Below are 13,511 nucleotides of genomic sequence, written 5' to 3'. Positions count from 1 at the left end.
ACCATGCAAAAATTGGTCCATATCGGTCCACAATTATATATAGCCCCCATATAAACCGATCACCAGATTTGACCTCCGGAGCCTCTTTGAAGACCAAAATTCATCTGATTCAGTTGAAATTGGGTACGTGATGTTAATATATGGCCTCAAACACCCATGCAAAAATTGGTCGATATCGGTCCATAATTATATATAGGCCCATATAAACCGATCCCCAGATTTGACCTCCGGAGCACCTTGGAAGAGCAAAATTCTTCACATTCGGTTGAAATTTGGTACGTGATGTTAGTATAGGGTATCCAACAACCATGCAGGAATTGGTTCCTATCAGTTCATAATTATATATAGCTCCCATATAAACCGATCCCCAGATTTGACCTCCGGTGCCTTTTCGAGAAGCAAAATTCACCCGATCTGGTTGAAATTTGGTACGTGGTGGTAGTATATGATATTTAACAACCACGTGAGTTGAAATTTGTGGATGGCAGTCTTTCGTAGAAGTTTCTACGCAATCCATGGTGGAGGGTACATAAGATTCGGCCTGGCCGAACTTACGGCCGTATATACTTGTTTTTTTTTTGTAAATGATGTTTGAGAAATTCAAACATTCTGCGCGGCTCCAAAAGTGAAATGTGCATCGCTTTCTAAGAATCTTTTAGGGTAATTGGAGTGGTTTGAAAGATGTGTTATTGGCACAACTTGCTGACGGACATCTTTAATAGCAGCATAATTAATACTTCCTGTAGTTCCTGCGTGTTAGCGAACGCCCTCGAGCCGTAATATTCGTCGTTTTCCTCTTTTCCACCTTTCTCCTCCACCGTTTTAATCGTGCCTGGTATCATTTGTACACGGTAACCTCTTCCTTCAGATGTTTTAGCATTCCCCTTAAATCGTTGAGGATTGCTTCTTGAGCTTTGTACAATTCTCCACGGCTAGGCATTTTTTATAACTTCGTCCGTTTCTTAGATGTTATTTATGCCGTAGTCTTGTTCTCCTCTTCGTTCTTCTTCGTCGTTGATCTCTCGTGGCAGTATAAATCAATTCTCCGTTATTATTTCTTCGCTCTCTTATCGTACTTTGGTTCTCACTTCTTCGTATTTCTCCTTTTCGTTATCGCTATAACCTTCGTTATCTTCATCGGTATCTTCTTCGTTCTCGTCTTCGTTATCTTCTTCGTTGTCTTTTTCGTTGCATTCTTCGTCTCCTTCTCGTTGCTCCTATTTGACTTTCTTCCTTTCTCGCTTTTCCACGGCCTTCTTCGTAGAAGGATTGTTTTTTTGCTTCATTCTACTCTTTGATGTAGAACACCTTTCGCTGGTTCAATCTTTCTTATGAATGGTTCGAAGGACCAAAACTGAATAAAAGAGGTCTGCTCTTTTGAAAGTTCATGAACACACCGGATTTACAGTACAGATAGCAACATTTATTGGTGAACAATTTTCGACTTTCCAAATGGAATAATGTGATAGCTTTTCAGATATTCTTCCAGACACGCTGTATCCATCAAGAATAAACACTGATAGGCGCTGAAGCATCAGCGGAATATAGCAGAATTGCAACTTGTAAATCAACGTAAATCCTTTGTTATGAAAATGTTTTATATGTTTTTATTCGTATAAATGGAATAATTTATATATATATTTTTTTTTTCAAATTAATAAACATAAAAAAAATCGTATTTTACTTGACCGCAAGGATTCTTTTACAACTATCCTAAAACACACTTTTTCTAATGTTTTGAATGGGCTCTTATTGAGGCCTAATAATTGCACTCATGCGATACTTTTTTCTAGTAACTTGGCGTGGTACAACTTCTCAAAAGTAACGGCACTTTTGCGACGAGTTTTGGATATCGTATGCGAGTGCTTGCGACGTGGTGGAGATTCTCAGAAGTGCCGCTAAATTCAAAAAAATTTTGGCAGGGTATTACCATACAAATTCCTTTGATAAACTATATGCAAATTGTTATGAATATAGACATACATTTTTAATTTTTTTTATATATGGCAGGGTTACCAAACTGATATTCTGAAATACATAATATCTTAAATATGGCCAGGAGTTGAACCTTTGCAAATTTCTAAATTTCAACCGTATTGTCGGAGCCGTATAAAAATACTTCAATGATCTTCCCAGACAATCGATATGACAATGTAAGTATGCCCACTCTATCTACATTTAACGGTGTACAAATAAATGTTTCATTTATAGAAAAAAAATCTTGTTTGTGTTATTTTGTTTTTCTCTTCACCATTTATTTATTTTTGTCAAGTTTGTGGTTCGTGGATAAATAGCGAATTGCAACTTGTTACAGCGGTGACGACGACAGCGCAATTACAATTAATAAATTCAGCTGAAAACAATGCCATGTGATGCCGAATGGAAAGAGGTGAGGTTGTGAGTTTTCATCTACCATTCAGATGCTGTAGACGAGTAGACCAAATTATTCATTCTCCCAAGGCTGATAATGGCTGATAGTTGTCCACTACATAAACAAAGTATGGTATTCCCCACAAAAAAGGCACAACTATTTCTGGGTAAGTCGATTGTAGATAAGCATTGAACTGTCCAGATATGTAATATGTACATACATGTATCCATGTACATTAGGGTGTATTGATTTGAATATGCTGAATCGGTTACATTGTCTGGTTGTACACAGATAAGTAATACACCTGAAATCAAGATATCAGGTATAGTGAAAAGAAAGGGTTTCTTTTTATTGTCCCAATAGATGACGTTATCTATTAGTATCTCGCGCTGTATAAGTCTGACATTTCGTACTAAAAACAACTTACTAAAACGGATTTGTGTTTTATAATTGCCCTACCAGCATCTGAAGTTTCCATTTCATCCTCATCGCTACAACAGAATCGTAAGTGACACTACAACAATCGCCAACTGTGATGGGGGGAAACGTATCAAAAAGTACGAAATGTACATGAAAGTATTTTGCCATCACTATTGTTACAAGAGCAATTGTATATTTTGTGAAACACCAAGCACAACTAGATAATTATAAATTATTTGAATAAAAACGAAAATGAACTCGTCGGAAAAGTGCCATCACTATTGAGAAGTTGTACCACGCCAAGTTACTACAAAAAGGTTTCGCATGAGTGCAATTTTTAGGTGCCTTTATAGATCAATTTAGAACGACGCCAATAAGAGACCCTCCAAACAATCAGAAAAAGCACATTTTAAGATAGTGGTAAAAGAATCATTGTGGTCGAGTAAAACACGTTTGTTTAGATATTTATTAATTTGATTAAATATTTACAAATTCTTAAAAATATAACATTTATACCACTATCACATCACATTTAACATAATTTTTTGCATTAATGATGAGGTAGAGTTACATGTTGCAGCGTCTATCAGCCAGTGTTTTTATTCGATGGAGGCAGCGTGTCTGTAAAATATTTGAAAAACAATCACTTTATTCCATTTGGAAAATCAAAAATTGTTCACCAATATACCTTTCACAATTTTAAGCGTAAAATCTATGTTTTCAGAACTTTATTTTCGTTTTTATTTAAATAAAATATAACAAGCTGGTTGCGCTTGGCGTTTCACAAAAAATAAAATGGCTTTTGTGAAAGTAGTGATGGCAAAATACATGTATGAAGTACATTTTGTACTTTATGATATGCTGCCCCCCATCACAGTAGGATGGTTGTAGTGACATTTACGAGTCTGTGGTAGCGATGAAGATGAAATGGAACTTTGAAATGCTGGCAGGGACTACACTGGATATTTAGTTTGAACATAGAATGTCAGAACCGACAGTCATTGTTCGGTAGAGCCTATTGTACATTTCTAACACCACATATAAAGATATGGTAATAGAAATAGTTAAACAAATTGTTGTAATAAAACAATTTATGTCTTAAACGGGTAAGAAAACAAGTTTTTACTTCGCCGAAATGCATTAAACAATTTTATAGCCACTGTATGAGCATTCTATAGTGATGGTTGGCATACAGGATTGGAATCCCCTTTAATAGTATTACAAGTGCTTATAGTCTTTGTTCGATGTCTATAAATATAATTTTGTAATGGAGAAATTGTAAAGTTTATTATTACGATTTTGTAGGCTTCATAATATATTTAATTATTTATATATAGTATATCCTCCTAATATTCATATTCATAAAATATCCATTTTTAAGTTTTTTGTTATTTTTTATTAAGAATATATGTCTTATCTTGTTTTTATTATTTATTACAATATACTATATTATGGATGAGCTTAATTGAAATCACAGTTTTAGCTAAGCGTAAATTAACAAACGATTTCGTTAGAAAATATAATTATATCGATTGTTGATGATTGAGTGATGAGTAAACACAACAAACGACTGCATTGGTCATATAAAACAATGAACGATTAAATAAAGAAAAGAAAATCAAACAAAAGATGTGGTTTTATAAATGTAGATATATTTAATTATTTAATAAAAATAAATAATATATATTAGATTCTAACGACAAAAATATCAATGGTGATAAATTTATGTGATACAAAGTATTAAAGTTATGGGATCCAACGACTGTATTTTTAGCGTCAGAAACTCACGCTCTTTACTTTAGTAACTTGGCGTGATACAACTTCTCAATAGTTTCCAGTTTTACAAGATTATTTTTGAACCTTCCCCCATACCTGAAGAATTTTTATATTTTGTCAAAATTTTATTTCTATAGAAAATTTTGTCAAAATTTTATTTCTATAGACAATTTTGTCAAAATTTTAATTCTATAGAAAATTTTGTCAAAATTTTATTTCTATAGAAAATTTTGTCAAAATTTTATTTCTATAGATAATTTTGCCAAATTTTAATTCTATAGAAAATTGTGTCAAAATTTTATTTCTATAGAAAATTTTGTCAAAATTTTATTTCTATAGAAAATTTTGTCAACATTTTATTTCTATAGAAAATTTTGTCAAAATTTTATTTCTATAGTAAATTTTGTCAAAATTCTATTTCTATAGAACATTTTGTCAAATTTTTATTTCTATAGAAAATTTTGTCAAAATGTTATTTCTATAGAAAATTTTGTCAACATTTTATTTCTATAGAAAAATTTTTTGTAGTAACTTGGCGTGGTACAATTTCCCAACAGTGACGGCACTTTTGCAATGAGTTTTGGATGTCGTATACGACTGTTTTCGATATGGTGGGGATTCTCAGAAGCGCCGTCAAATTCACAAAATGTTGGCAGGGAAATACCATGATGACAACAACAATTTTTGTTACTACAAACGAAGACTACACTGGATATTTAGTTTGAACATAGAATGCCAGAACCGATAGTCATTGTTCGGTAGAGCCTATTGTACATTTCTAACACCACATATAAAGATATGGTAATACAATATAAATAGTTAAACAATTTGTTGTAATAAAACAATTTTGTCAAAAAAATTTTTTTCTATAGTAAATTTTGTCAAAATTCTATTTCTATAGAAAATTTTGTCAAAATTTTATTTCTATAGAATATTTTGTCAACATTTTATTTCGGTAGAAAATTTTGTCAAAATTTTATTTTTGAAGAATATTTTGTCAGAATTTTATTTTTGTAGAATATTTTGTCAAACTTTTGTTTCTATAGAAAATTTTGTAAAAATTGTTTTTGTCAAAATTTTATTTCTATCGAAAATGTTTTCAAAATTTTATTTCTATAGAAAATGTTGTCACATTTTACTTCTATAGAAAATATTAGCATGCCCGTTTTGCATACATACACAAAAGTTTTTCAGCGGTGGATTATACCACCTCAGTAATGATAGTGATATTTCTGAGGGTTTCAAAGCTTCTCTAAGTGGTTTCACTGCAATGTGGAACGCCGTTCGGACAGCACTCAGTGATAAGAGAGAAGTTCACCAATGTGGTTTCACAATGGACTGAATAGTATAAGTGAGCCTGATACATCAAGCTGCCAACTAACATAACCACCTATCGTCAAAATTTTATTTCTATAGAAAATGTTTACAAAATTTTATTTTTTGTAGAAAATTTTGTTAAAATTTTATTTCTGCAGAAAATTTTTTCAAAATTTTATATCTATAGAAAATTTTGAAAAAATACCGATTTGACGAAAATGGACCAAAATCAAAAAAATTTTATTTGGTTCGTCCATCGGACCAAAATTTTTTTTTGACCAATTTTGGTCCGATCGGACCATAATGGCAGCCTTGGTTATGGGGAAAAACCATAGACCTTATAATACATAGATGAGCCATGGGTGTCAAACTATGTTTGACCGTTCCGAAGATTAAGAATAAACGAAATAGTTTGCCAATTTTACACAAAATTAGAACGTTTATGATGCAACAGAGGAATAATAAATAAATTAATATATTAAAAGTTTATATATTCGCGAAAATACGAAATTTAATTTTGAGCAGCGTTGCTCTTTACGAACAACACAAAAGCAATTGCGCGAAAATTAATGTTTGGGACTGACTCTTTACGAAAAAATCAAAACGAAATGTCAGAAAATTAATTTTTGGAACTGACACATTTTTTTTAAAGAGACACATGGGCTAGCTATATAACATCTATTGATTATGGCCCATAGGCCTTATAATACATAGATGGGCCATGGGTGTCAAACTATGTTTGACAGTTCCGAAGATTAAGAATAAACGAGAAAAATAAGTGCACGCTTACAATCTCTTTCGTTTTCCATTTTGTAGTTTGCCAATTTTACACAAAATTAGAGCGTTTATGATGCACCAGAGGATTTATAAATAAATTAATATATTAAAAGTTCATATTTGAACAAAAAATTTTGACCAAAACCGCTAAAATACGAAATTTAATTTTGAGCAGCATTGCTCTTTACGAACAACACAAAAGCAAATGCGCGACTCTTTACGAAAAAATCAAAACGAAATGTCCGAAAATTAATTTTTGGAACTGACACATCTTTTTTAAAGAGAATAGTGTCGTGACCATAGACCTTATAATACATAGATAAGGTCTATGGTCACGACAACTTCACTCAAGGCTACATACCTCTTAGCATTTAATACTAAATAAGAGAGAACTGTAAGATATACTAAATCTATATGACCTATCTGCGCACTTGAACTAACTAACTTAGCTAGAAGTAAACATATACAAAATTCGCAATATTTTGAAATACAATAATGTTGATAGGCATTTAAAATATCTAATTTGGATATGATTGCTCAAATTTAATTTTAATTGGTTGAAATATGCTATTCGCAACAGCGCATGTCGCAGGATAATATGCAGTAGGCGGAGTTATACTTTTCAGCAACATTGTTGCTAAACGTTATTCATACCAAAGTGTGCAAAATGTTGCTAGAAACATAAAGCTTGTCATTTAGAAAACAAGAGAAACATCTCATAGGAAAGGAAATATCACAGCATCACAGACAGTATAATTCGCAAGTTCGTCGATGGAAGTTGGTATTTGTGAAATCGGATCGGCTATTGTGATAATTCATACATATCTCAGAAAACTAAAACAATATTAAATATATCATTAATTTTCAATAAATATTTTTTAAAGAAATAAAAAGTGAGTGAAATTTGGAAACGTATTAGCTTAATACACAAGTGTGAATGAAGTAATGAAAATTAAACTTGAAAATGTGCTATAGTTTTTTTATTCAACAAATAATTAAAAAACTTTACAAAATCGATTAAATGCAAATAATCGATTATCGGGGACGAAAAATTTTTTATATTAATTTTATAACCTTAATAATTTTCATTTATTCAAACCTTCAATATATTGTGTTTCTAAACACACATCTAGAAATTAAAAAATTAATTTAGAAGACGGGAATTGTAGTTAATAATCTTTTCTGAACTCAAAACCCAAAAAATTGTTGACCTTCATTGGTTTTGAGCCAAACTCTTTCTCATTCACATTGAAAATTTTTAGTACTATAAATATGGCATGAGTTTATATTTTAATTTATAAGACGAGATCTGCTAAATATTAAACATCTCGTTAAGAGATAATCCTTTCAATATATTACATTCGAAGTCTTTTGAGTATGAACCACATTTTTAAGCCTATACCCTTTTTTACACTTGAGGGGCAAAATTATCACTTTCTATGTCTGTTCCAAATTGTGTCACTTTTGAAACAAACCCTTTCATCAAAAAAATATTTTTGCTAAATTTAGATTCGTCAAACTTGTCGAAAACTTGCATCAATACTGAGAGCCAGTGTTTCTAATTATATGTTCGTTTTCGAATTGTGCCACTTTTTCCAGGACCGTCTTCGAAATATCTGGATAGTGTTTTGGAAAATATCCCTATACACACCCAGAGAAGGTATGTGATCAACCCAAACATGTTTCAAGACCACAATGTTATTTTTGAACGGTGAATATGGAACATGTTTGTCTCAAAAATGTTATTTTCTTGAAAATTGTGTATCTGATTTCGGCACCCATGTATATGTTTGCGTAGAAAAGAACATTTTAGCGATAAAAATGTTCCATGTTCACCGTGCAAAAATAGCATTTTGCTCTTGAAACATGTTTGGGGTGATCATATTCCTTCTCTGCGTGCACCCAAGGAATTTAAATTTTTTAATTCTGTCTAAAATTTTCCCCGAGCAAACGTTCCGTTAAATATCTCTCAGCTTCTGAGAAATCTTACGTAGGAATAAAATTAAGCTTATTAAATGGGAATTCATTGGACACGGATGTGTTCTTCTTTCTCACATTTCGTTAGGTTGCTCTTTTAGACGTTCCAGCACCCAGAGAAGGAATATGATCACCTCAACCATGTTTTGAGAGCAACATTTTATTTTTGGACGGAGAACATGTAACATGTTTGCGGCAACCATGTTATTTTCTCAAAAAGCATATGCCTGATTTCGGCAACCATGTATATGTTTGCCGAGAAAACAACATTTTTGCGACAAAAATTTTCAATGGTCACCGTCCAAAAATAACATTTTGCTCTTGAAACATGTTTGAGGTGATCATATTCCTTCTCTGCGTTAGTCCTCTGAAATAGAATTTGTCGTGTTAAATAATTTCAAGCAGGATTCACTCACATAACTTAATTTCTATGACCACCAAAATTTGTTGATAGACACTTGTTGACCCATATATTACTCTATGATTTAGTTCTTACTAGGGCTGTCATACGAGATTAATCCCGTCCAGAAATTATCCCAAATCCCAGGATCTATATTTTTTAATCCCGAGATCCCCAAAAACATCTTCTAAATTTGTTAAATTATCAGGGATTTTTTATTAATAAATTTTTAGGATTTTTATTAATAAATTGGTATCTTCGTTCAGTATAAACGATCCTTCGCGTATATCTGATAAAACTTTAGAAGCTTTGATATTTTTAAGAGGTTACTTAAAACGTTGAAGTATAGAAGAAAATCCTTATAATCTTTTTTGGGTACGAAAGCAATATGAAATAGTTTATTCATTTTAATATTTTGTGTTTATTACTTAAAGAATCCCCAAAATTTCAGGATCCAAAAAAATACAGGGATTTATAAACATCGATCCCGAATGACAGCCCCAGTTCTTACGTGATTCAAAAGCAAATTTCCCCAACGATTGGAATAAATATAATAAAATTCAACAAGCTTTCAAACAATACATTGTTCTATTTGGAAATGCTTTGTATTCACATCTACCTCATCTTATTTTCGTTTCGTAGCTAATCATATTCATATTGTACTAAGTGTTGCTTACTCTAGCAAAAGAGAATTACTTACAATTGAAGAGTATCGGAATTTGTGTTATCAACATCTGCTTCTCTCAATGGTACACATAAAAAAACGTTTTTTGGGGGCACACATGCTCCCAATGATTACGTGGACATTCTCTTGTTTTATTGTAAACGTGTTGTTGTATTTGTTTCTTTATTTTTCATTTGCAGACTTGCGCCTCTGCCACTACCCACAGCGCCAGCAATGCGACCGATCATGATGTGGGGAAGTATTTTTTCCATAGCAATTTTACTTTAGCTCTTAGTTGAAGTTAGAGCGTCAACGGAAACGGTTGATTCGTGATTAGTGTTGTTGTGCGGTGTATTTCTTTAACGGATAGCGTGATTCCGACATTCCTTTAGATAATATCCAAATAAAATAAATAAGGTAATTAGCCAAAAGAAAATGATAATGAAAAGCAAAAAAACATAAGAGTATGATAAGAATTACATTTAAATTACGAATTGTTGGTAGAATTCGTTGAAAACAAAATGACTTGTGAGTTTATTGTGCCATACATGCATGTGAAATTTACTCAAAATTAATTCATTCACAACTGAACAAAGGTCGAGAAAATACCAAAAGAAGTGATTTTTGTTTAAATCAAAGCATATCTTTTACAGCAGAAAAAAATACGAAATCTTTAGAAATCGTCTTTAGTGACGTCGCAAAACTCGTTCTATCTACAGTGCTGACTTCTAATCAAACATAAGAAAGAGCAACCCATTTCCTCCCCCTCGAATAAAGAAAAAACTTAGATATAGAGAGAGGGAGAATATTTTACACATTTACTTGCAATTGAAGAGAGTAAAGTGAGACCCCCCACCCATCTTCCCATTCTCACACCATCAAAGAGAATATTCAAAAATGGGTTAAACATTTATTGCACAGCAGCGATACGAAAGAAGGAAAGAATGCCAAGCCGGCTTAGTAAACCTAGAGAAGAAAGTAAAAAAGAATGAATACATAAAAGAGAATACATGGTGAAAATGATCGTTTCCATTACAATGAATTCATTGAGAGGTGTCTTTTACGGACTAGTCTTCATTTTCGATTCTAAACAAACTCATTCGATCCTATTGACATGGAGAATTGAAGAGGCCCTAAGATTTATTGTTATGGCAATTGCCTTGATGTATTTATTCTCAAAAGCCTAACAAAATATTCACTCGATACGGGTCAATCACCTCGCACCTCATGTACGTACCAATCCGTAGTGGTTTCCATTTTAGCTACAAAAAAATATGTAGCCAACGACGCATGCTTTTAGTGGTGGCCTAAACCTACAACGGCTATCCATGCTCAATGTTTAGGATATAACTTAGTGGGGAAATTGTTTGTGCTTCAACAACATTCCAAAACTGTTTTTGTTTGTTTTTTTTTTCAATCAACTAACAAGTATGGATTTTATGTACTCTCTCAAATGGGGTAAAGTGACAACGTACCTCTCTATCCGATCTCCTCCATTCACACATTTTCACAGTGTCATTCATATGAAGAAATTTCAATAACAACCGGCATTGGCTTGGATCCCAGCCAAATACGATCATATTTGATATGCGAGTCCATTGCCTTAGTGGTATTGACAAGCAAGAAGAAGACAACAGAAACCAGTTCAATTCAATAGCTGTGTACTTTTTGTGCTAACTGGATTAATAACATTTTTCGTTTTCTCTGAGTAGAAATTGTCACCATTACAATATGGTGTTGGGAGGGAGTATTTCAACACTTTTGGGGTATGAGGATAACGAACTTGACAATGAGTGATCAAGAGTGAAGTAGTAAAAAAGCTTTAAGCTTTATTGAAATGTGAATACACTTGAAGAAAAAAAGAGTTAATGGTTTATCACATTTCTGAAAAAATTTATTTTTCCTTTAAGTGCCAGTATTAAGTTTCTTAAAAGGAACTTTGTTTTGGTACTGGTTACAATATTTTTGTGTTCTTTTACTTTACTCACTGTAAAAGTAGAAAAAAAGAAATTTATCAGAGTACACCGTTTGGTACAAGAACGGAAAAATACTCAATAAAAAATTGCTATTTGAATGATTTTTTTACAAACATAAACGAAAGTAGATTAGATTATGGTTAAAATTAAACGCAAACAAAACTGTCTACATACTATTTTTCCTCGAAAAAGTTAAACCTTAAAAAAATTGTATATGAGAGCATTGTTGCCAGTATTAACCCGGCTCTTATTGTACTGAACAGATTATGAAAATACCCACAATATCTCCAAATTTCTGAAAATTCCGCACCAAATCCCTAAGACTCCAAATATACTTGATATGGAGAAAAATCCCAATACTGGTAACACTGAAAGAGAACATAATTTTTCTCTTAAAATGTTGTACTGTAATCAGGGATAATAAATAGGATTCTTGAAATTGTATTGAATCAAATTCGAAAAAGTAATTTTTCAAGACAAAATTTACATTTTCAGTTTGGAGATGAAGGTCTTTTAAATTTTGTTTACGAAAGAGATCCCCATAGCGCTTATTTTAATTTAATTTTTGAAATTAAAAAAGGTACCAAAACTATCGTTGGGGTAGGTTAGGTTAGGTTAGGTTAAAGTGGCAGCCCGATTAAATTTCAGGCTCACTTAGACTATTCAGTCCATTGTGATACCACATTTAACTAAAAGTACCTATTACATATGGGCACTTCTAGTCTTAACCACTGAACCTTCTCTATTATTTACTTTTGTGGAACCAACCAGATTGCTCCAAAAACATTAACAAACTGCTTAAGTTAACGTTTTCCAGGTCAGCCAGTAATCTAAAACTATATGCTCCTAAAATTCGCTTACGCCTTGCACAAAAAGCAGGACACTCACACAAGAGGTGTTTAATTGATTCCTTTTCCTCCACGTCATGACAGCTTATACAATAATCATTATACTTCGCACCTATAGTTTTTGCAAATTCGCCTATCAGGCAGCGACCCGTTATAGCAGATATTAGGAGTGCTATCTGACGCCTTGAGAACACTAGCATATCTAATGTGCGGTTTAAGTTTCAATGGGGCCATATTTGCTTGGTGTCGTTACAACCCTTGCAATTTTCCCATCGAATATTGGCCATCATAACAGCCTTCTCACGCAGTAAGAGCTTGCAGGTGGCCAGAGGCATACCAACAGATTCTAGTTCCCCTGGAATCTGTAAGGTAGTTCCTAGCCTTGCTAACACATCTGCTTCACAGTTCCCCGGTATGTTCCTATGACCAGGCACCCATATTAGGTGAATATTGTACTGCTCAGCCATCTCGTTGAGAGATTTGCGGCAGTCTATGGCCGTTTTTGAGTTAAGGAACACAGAGTCCAAGGACTTTATTGCAGGTTGACTGTCTGAGTATATATTAATGCCAATATTTGTTGGAACATTACTTCTCAGCCAATTCACCACCTCTCTTATTGCCAATATTTCAGCCTGAAAAACACTACAGTGATTAGGTAATCTTTTCGCTATTCGAATTTCCAGATCTTTAGAATATACTCCGAACCCCACTTGTCCATTCAATTTGGAGCCATCAGTATAGAAATCTATATATCTTTTATTCCCCGGGGTCTGTGTACACCACGCCTCACTGTTGGGAATTAGAGTTTCAAACTTTTTGTCGAAAAGTGGTTTTGCCAGGGTGTAATCCACTACGTTAGGCACATCTGGCATTACTTTGAGGACCGAACTATGACCGTTGGGGTACCACGGTGCTTAGTTTACTCAAATAGCGTCAAAAAAGTACAAAAGTGTCAACTTTATTAACCCTGACTGTTACCAGTTTC

At 33.0% G+C, this 13,511-nt stretch overlaps 1 protein-coding gene across 2 annotated transcripts in view; it reads left to right on the top strand.

Annotated features, from left to right (window-relative positions):
* The first annotated feature begins 9,960 nt into the window (after positions 1-9,960).
* Positions 9,961-13,511, top strand: part of Fkbp14 (peptidyl-prolyl cis-trans isomerase Fkb14) — a 63,373-nt gene continuing 59,822 nt past the window's right edge. For both annotated transcript variants that reach the window (XM_075311040.1, XM_075311039.1), the window contains exon 1: positions 9,961-10,119. The gene's annotated coding sequence lies outside the window, so the exon portion shown is untranslated. The remainder of the gene's footprint in view (positions 10,120-13,511) is intronic.

This window comes from Haematobia irritans, chromosome 5 (assembly GCF_050003625.1).
Source record: "Haematobia irritans isolate KBUSLIRL chromosome 5, ASM5000362v1, whole genome shotgun sequence".
Taxonomy (NCBI): Eukaryota; Metazoa; Arthropoda; class Insecta; order Diptera; family Muscidae; genus Haematobia; species Haematobia irritans.
Note: the sequence above shows the minus strand (reverse complement) of the source record. Positions and strands in the feature narration are given on the sequence as shown.